Below are 7396 nucleotides of genomic sequence, written 5' to 3'. Positions count from 1 at the left end.
CAGTCTGGCGTCCTGGTTCTTTGGCTCACACCTGGTCGCTCAGAGTCTTTGACAAGGGCCCCGTGATAAAGGATGTCAGTGAAAAAAGTCGTGAGAAAGGGGAATTTGGCTTGGAGACAGAAGCCTGAGTGAGATAAACAGGCCCTCTGGGCCTGCGGGAAGCATGAGGGCCCTTGGGGGGGTCACACTGGAAATGGCTGTGAACCAGCCATGTGACCTCTCTGGACCTCAGCTCCCCCATCTGTGAAATGGGAGCATCGAGCTGGCTGATCCCTGAGACCCCTTGAAGCTCTGAGTTTCTGGGGGCCTGTGACCCATTAACCAACTGGAGTATTTTTGGCACGCTAGGTGCTATGGGGGATCTGATGGAAGGAAAGGTGGACCCTGCCCTCGGCAACCTGAAGGTCCGGTTGGAGGCACAAAGCCAGGCCACAAAACCCAATTCAAGAACCATCATTCAAGGGGCGCCTGGGTGGCTCAGTTGGTTAAGCGACTGTCTTCAGCTCAGGTCATGATCCTGGAGTCCCGGGATCGAGTCCCGCATCGGGCTCCCTGCTCAGCAGGGAGTCTGCTTCTCCCTCTGACCCTCTTCCCTCTCGTGCTCTCTATCTCTCATTCTCTCTCTCTCAAATAAATAAAAAAATCTTTTAAAAAAAAAAAAGAACCATCATTCAAGAATTGTACGAAAGGAAAGTATAGAATTTCAATCACAGCAACACAAACAATTGATCTTGTCCCAGGTGGCAGGAGCAGGACTCCTGCTTCCAGAGGCTCCGAGGAAGGCAAGCGCAGCTCTGGAACCAGGGCTGGCCCCAGTGCAAAGCAGGGCCCCAGGGAGCACCGATGAGGGGACCTTGGATCTGAGAGAGCCCGGCCCGGGAATGTGCTGGGGAAAGGGCTGTGCAGAAGGGCCTGGAACCCTCACTGTGGGGGGGGGGTTGGGGGGGCTACTGGGCTGTTTGCTCAGGAGGCAGGGAAGCTCAGGGGACTGATCCCTGCCTTCAGATATTCCCAGCACCCATGGGGAGGATGGGCTGGATGTGTGCTGGTGGCCGCCGGGGGCAGGGCTGGTGCTGCGGGGAGCAGGGAGGATGCCCCGCACCCCTGAGCCCTCAGTTTGGGAGATAGGACAGCACTGGGTGCTGCCCGCTGGCTGCTTACCACGAACCCACAGGCCCTGTGGCAAGTGAGCTCCGGGCATATCTGTTTATTTTCCGTAACAACCCTGCCAAGGAGGCGGCGCCACCGTCCTCAGTTTACGGACGAGGACATCGAGGCACAGAGAGGGTAAGTCACGTGCCAGGAAGCGGAGGGCGGGAGGTCTGAACTCAGGCGGTGGGCTCTCCAGCAGTGGGACCGTGTAAGCAGAGGTGAGGGGCGTGGGAGAGAGCAGGGCAGGGGCTGGGTGAAGAGCGTGGGAGAGAGCAGGGCAGGGCCTGGGTAAGCTGGCTCCCGAGGCCACTATGGCTTTAGAGGCTCATCAGGGAGGGCTCTCTGGAAGAGGTGCCCTTGAACTGAAGTGGAAGTCTGGGAATGCTTGCTGGAGAGGAGCAGCAAGGGTGTCGAGGCCAGGGAAGTGGCGGTTGCAAAGGCGTGGTGGGTGGGGAATGGGTCGTGGTGTGAGGGCGGGGAGGGGGACCCATGGGCATGGCCAGGACTGTCCAAAGCAGACCCAAAGCCACACGCCGGGCCCCTTGCACGTGTCCGGAGGCCCCTCTGGTTGGCCGGCCAGCGTATCACAACAGCACCCTGACCAGCAAGCATCCTCCCTGTGTCCTTCCAGCCTCCCCACTACTGTCCAGTCCCTTGGCAGTCTGATTCAACCTAAACCTGATCAAGCTGTGCAGGAGCCCCCGTGGCTCCCCACTGCCTGAGCACAAAGTCCAAGCTCTTCCCCCTGGGTGACGTTTCAAGGGCCCTCCAGCATCCCCCACCCCAGCCTGGTTAGTGAGCTCCCCAGCCACCAGCACAGTGAGGCCAGATGGGGTGCCCGTGTCCATCCAGGCGACTGAGCCCTCGCTGCTCCCCCTTTGGACAGTGAGCTCAAGAGCGGCCACTGCTCTCTCTTAGGGCCCATGTCCCTCGTCCCTCGAGCCCAGCGCAGGCCCTCTGGGAGAGCCCCAGGCCACAGACATGTGGTGCGGGAGCCAGAACACGGGGCCATGAATCCCCGCTCTGCTGTTACCAGGCCAGCAGTGAAGGACCAGCGTGAGTCAGGATCGGGGGCGCTGTGCTCATTGCTGGGGACTCAGGGAATGCTGGCTGGATGTCATAGAAGCAGGAGACAGGAGGAAGGGAGAGGGAGAGGGGGGAGAGAGGGAGAGATGGGGAGGGGAGAGAGAGAGGGAAGAGAAGGAGAGGGAGGGAGGGAGGGGAGGGGGAGGGAAAGAGATGGGGAGGAGAAAGTTGGGGAGGGGGTTACGGGTGGCAGAGGGGAAGCGGGGACATGAGGTTGGGAGGGGAAGCTGCCAGGTGGAGGGGGGAGGCAGAGAGCAGAGGCCATCAGCCAAGGTCTGTCGGGCTCAAGTGAGAACTGTTCCATCACGAGGTGCCACCTACCAGCCAGCTACTCTCAAAATAGCTGTCCCTGCTGGGGCCACGCTGGTGGAGGCCAGGGCCGGGAGCCCTGTGGGGACACCGGGAGCCCTGTGGGGACACGTGCCAGGCCTGTGGCTCCTGTGGTCTGGTCTCCAGCCTGGCAAGAAGCCTCTGTGACCTGTGCCTTGAGGGGCTGTGGCGGGGGCTCAGGGGTCCCTCTCTGTGGGCCTGTGTGCATGTGTGTGTCCCGTGCCCTGGGGTCGGAGCCGGAGGCTGGGCTGGTGACAGGCAGGGAATGGCCAGACTGATAATGATACTCATGATAGTGGTCCTCATCCCCATTATAAAAAACGAGGCCAGCCCAGCAAAGTTGCCCACCCACGTCCATCCCTCTTCTTCCTTTTGCAAGGACCCGAGGACGTTGGGGGCAGGCCAGGGGACACACCCACCTCCCGGACTCCCTTGCAGCTAGGCTGAGCAGGGCACCCACTCCTGGCTGCTGAGATGTAAGGACGAGTCAGCAAGGAGGGCCCCGAGAAGGCTGTGGTGCTCCCCACCTCTTGGCACGTCTCTGTGCTGGCCTCCTTCTGTCCGGCTGCACACGGCTCTTCTCCAGCAGGCCGAGAAGCCCAGGCCGGGGAGCGCCCAGGCCGCTGGAAGCACATCGACATTCACCCCACACGGTCTGAGGTTGCGTCCCGGCCGTGCCGAGCTGCGTGACCTTCCTGGGCCTTGGTCGTCTCAGCTGAGAAATGGGAAGAAGAGAGAGTGACCAGTGCTGAGACCCTGCTGTGTCTCACGGGCCTGGCGCACCTTCTGGGCCACCAGAGGACAATGGAATACGGACGTCGATGCATTTGTGTGTTGGATGTGTTTTTGGCATTTGGTCCAGTCCAGTTTGGCAGATACTTTTTTTTTTTTTTTTAGGATTTATTTATTTATTTGAGGGAGAGAGAGTGGGGACGGGGTGGAAGAGGGAGAGAGACTGTGAGGAGGACTCGTGCTGAGCGCAGAGCCTGTCGCGGGGCTCGGTCTCACGCCCCTGAGAGCACGGCCTGAGCCGAAACCAAGAGTCGGCCGCTCAGCCCACTGCGCCACCCAGGCGCCCCAGTTTGGCAGATACTTGTGAGGATCGCTGCTACTTGGAAAGTCGGAGCGACCACACAGCGGGCGGTTGTTCATCGCCTTGTGTGGCCACCGTCGCATCCGTGGTGGGGTGTCCGGCTCGTGTCCATGTCGCGGTGGCCTGGCAGCAGCCTTCCTGGGACATCTGCCGAATGAATGAATTCATCCATGACCACTCAGCAAACGCCCCCACAGTGACTTTTTTGGGGGGGGTGGTGGGGGTGGTGGCAGGCTCTGCCCAGGAACAAATAAAACCAAGGAGAAACTAGGCGTCCCTGATGGACAAGGCCTGTGTGTTTGCCTTCGGTGGGCAGATCGGAGTTGAACAGGGAGCAACATCTGGAGCCAAAGGAAGAGAGTCCAGGCTGGGGGAAGCCAGGCTGTTGTGGGAGAGAAGGGGGGCCACGGAAACAGGTTCTCGGCTGGAACATTCTAGTCCCTGGATTCCCCACCGAGAGAGCCAGGAATCGCACGTGGGGCCAGAGGAAAGCCCTCCCTCCTGACGTTCGTTCTGCCTCTCCCCCCAGCCGTGTGGGAGACCTTGTCCCTCACTCCCGTCGCTGTACCCCCCGCACCCAGAACCCCCGGGCCCTACCGCGTGTGCAGAAGAGGTTCCGAGGAGGGAGTGGCTGCTGGTCTGAGGGAGGAGGAAGAAGTCAGGAGCCGGAGGCTTCTCTGGGCTGTGCCCACGGAATTTTCCAGACTGGCTTCTCCTCTGGTCCCAGTCTGAGCAGCTCTGGGACGCGGCATGACCTCAGCCCTCCCCTTCTTCACCTCACTTCGCTGAGCATCACTGTCGGCCACATTCTTTCCGAGAGTCTTTCCACACATGAGGTCTGTTCTAAGGATTCTTGCTCCCTCCACGGGGACAACTCCGTGGGGCACCGGCCTCCCACCCGGTGAGTCCCCAGGCCCCTGCGGGGGCCGATCCCACACCCTCGTGACGTCAGCCCGGTCCATGCCTCCAACGCCAGGACAGACGGCCGCATCACCCCGGGGGGGCGCAGAGCAAGGAGGGGGTGGCCTTTAGCCCGGGGTCCCGCCCAGCTCTGGTCCTTCCAGGTGTGTGCGCTGGGAAGTCAGCAAGCCTCCGTCCTGCCCCGCGAGGCCGCCGTGTGGGAAAGTGCTTTGTAAACTGCAAAGAGCCGGCAGATGGGAGGGTTCCCATCCACACCTCTGCCCACCAGCTTAGGGTGCCCAACCCAGAGGAGTTTTGGGGGCCTCCCCAAACTCCTACAGAGACTCCCTCCTCCCGGGTTTGCTCTGCAGGCCTCTCACCGATGCTTGAGGTTCTGTCACTAGGAATTCTCTCACTGCTTTGTCTCTAACCCCGGCCGAAGGGTGTGGGTGGTCTACACGGGGGTCATTAACTCTGGGAGGAACCATCCACCTAGTCTTCCCGGGGTGGGGCAAGCAAGGGAGAGGGAACGGGGAAAGCGTATGGTCCGGTGGAGCTCCCCTCTCCGTGTTCACAGATCCCACCTCCCGCCAGCCCCCAGGGTTTCAAAAGGGGTCCCAATACGCAATCCAAGGCATGACCACTTGAATTAAGTGTCAAAAAGCAAAACGCTTTCCCTGGTATCTCCCGGTGGGTGATGAGTGATCCCCTCCTCCCACACGAGCTGGGGTGAATTCCTCTGCCCCCCTCATGCCACCCGTGTCTCCGGACCCCCCCACGTTGCTCTGAAATGTGAGACTGGAACACAGGGGTGTGGGCAGGGCGTCAGCGTGAGGACCCCAGGGCTGGGCGGCCTCGTTTGGCAGCCGCGGCTTACTCGCTGTGTGACCTGGGAAGGTTATGACTCTCTCTGTGCTTCCGTTTCTTCCTCCTGAAAACGGGGATGATCACCACCCCGTACGGTGGTTTGAGGATTTAACGGAGGGGTGTGCAGGGAGAGCCTGGCCTGCAGGACGGGCTGAATCGGCCTCAGCTTTGGGGTTACTCATCCCAAATCTGTTGGCTTCTCTGTTCTTTCCAGAGTCCTGGCCACCTGTCTCCTTCTGGACCACGGCGCCACCTTCCTCACGGGATCTCTTGCAAATGCCCTGCCCCCCTACGGACCCCACAGTTCTGCTCCCGCCCCTCCCCTGCTTCCGACCCTTTAAGACACTGTATCCATTCATTCCCTGGCTCGATGTGCATATTCGACGTTCTCCGGCCATCAGACCCTGTCCTGTACTGGGGACTGACTACAGTAGACAGGGAGGGCCCTGGCCTCAGGGAGCGTGCGGGCTAGCGTGCGCCCAGACCATGGCGACTACACAGGGAGATAAATGAGAGCATGTTAAGTTCCGCAGACCAGTCATCGGTGGTCACTTTTATGCCACCTAATAAGCCCAAACTCAGGGGCTTCCACAACAGTCACTCGTTCTCACTCACAAGTCTGCAGATCGGCTGCGGATCCGTGGATCTGGCTGGGCTGCTCAATAGGCCACTCATCCTTGGACTTCCGGGGACATGTGTATCCCGTGGGGATGGCAGGGGGCCAGGGGGCAAAAAGAAAGCTGTCGTGCTTCCGGAGCCCCAGAAGTGGGACACTCTCACTTCTGCCCACATCCCATCGGCCGAAGCTTGTCTTGTGGTCAAGTCCACCATCAGTGTGCTGGGAAAACACACCCTGCCTCTAGAGGGACACCCTGCAAAGCCACAGAGGGAAGGTGTGCGTGCAGGGCCGGCTGCACAACTGGAAGCAGCAAAACCTCGTACCACTCGCTCTGCAAGAAACGGGGTGCTGGTGCGGATAATCCCCGAGTGTCTGCTCCCGAGGGCTGCTCGGGGTCAGTCTCTCTGCACAGCCCATGCTCATGCTTAGACCCAAAGGAGGAGGAGAGCCAGGGAAGAGCTTTCTAGCAGAGGGAATAAGTGTAAAACCTCAGAAGTGGAAATGAATCGCTGTGTCGTTGGAACAGTCAGGAGGCAGGTGAGGCGCACGGGACCCAGGTGCGGTGTGCCCTCTCCATGTCCATCCTCCGTACAAGGCCCAGGCTCCTCTGCTTGCCCACCGAGGCCCCCGCACTCTGGTCCGTGCTGAGCGCCCCCCCTTAGGCCCTCTGCCTGAGCCGCACTGGAGTACAGCAGGCCTCTGTCCTCATGCTCCTCCCGAGTCTGGGCCCATGGTGGCCCAGTGGTGCATCGCGTGACGCCAGGTGGAGTTAAGTACTAGGAAGGAAGGTAAACCCGGGTGACGGGATAGAGACAGGTGGAAGGAATGTTGGCTTCTCTCTCTTTCTTTAAAAGTTTAATTATTTAAGAGAGAGAGCAAGAGAGAGTGCACGAGTGGGGGGCGGGGCCCAGGGAGAGGGCCGAGCGGATTGAGCGCAGAGCCTGATACAGGACTCAATCTCACCCTCTTGAGAGCATGACCTGACCCTAAATCAAGAGTTGGACGCTTAACCCACCGAGCCACGCAGGCTCCCCGGGAATGTTGATTCTGTAATTCATTTTTTTTTTTAAAGATTTATTTATTTATTTATTTGAGAGAGAGAATGAGAGAGAGAGAGAGAGAGCACATGAGAGGGGGGAGGGTCAGAGGGAGAAGCAGGCTCCCCGCCGAGCAGGGAGCCCGATGCGGGACCCGATCCCAGGACTCCAGGATCATGACCTGAGCCGAAGGCAGTCGCTTAACCAACGAGCCACCCAGGCGCCCCGATTCTGTAATTCATTATTTGGGGCACTTGGGTGGCTCAGTCGGTTAAGCATCTGACTCTTGATCTCAGCTCAGGTCTTGCTCTC

The 7396-nt window shown here is 60.0% G+C and overlaps 1 long non-coding RNA gene across 1 annotated transcript; it reads left to right on the top strand.

Annotated features, from left to right (window-relative positions):
- Positions 1-674: 674 nt before the first annotated feature.
- Positions 675-4033, top strand: LOC112831551 (uncharacterized). The gene is made up of 3 exons (XR_003210177.2): positions 675-1287; positions 2071-2208; positions 2948-4033. It is a non-coding gene; the product is annotated as an uncharacterized lncRNA (long non-coding RNA).
- The last annotated feature ends 3363 nt before the right edge of the window (positions 4034-7396 follow it).

The sequence above is a fragment of the Callorhinus ursinus genome, unplaced genomic scaffold (genome assembly GCF_003265705.2).
Source record: "Callorhinus ursinus isolate GAN/ISIS: 27379988/994484 unplaced genomic scaffold, GSC_fseal_2.0 scaffold14, whole genome shotgun sequence".
Taxonomy (NCBI): domain Eukaryota; kingdom Metazoa; phylum Chordata; class Mammalia; order Carnivora; family Otariidae; genus Callorhinus; species Callorhinus ursinus.
This window is presented reverse-complemented; position numbering and strand designations above follow the sequence as displayed.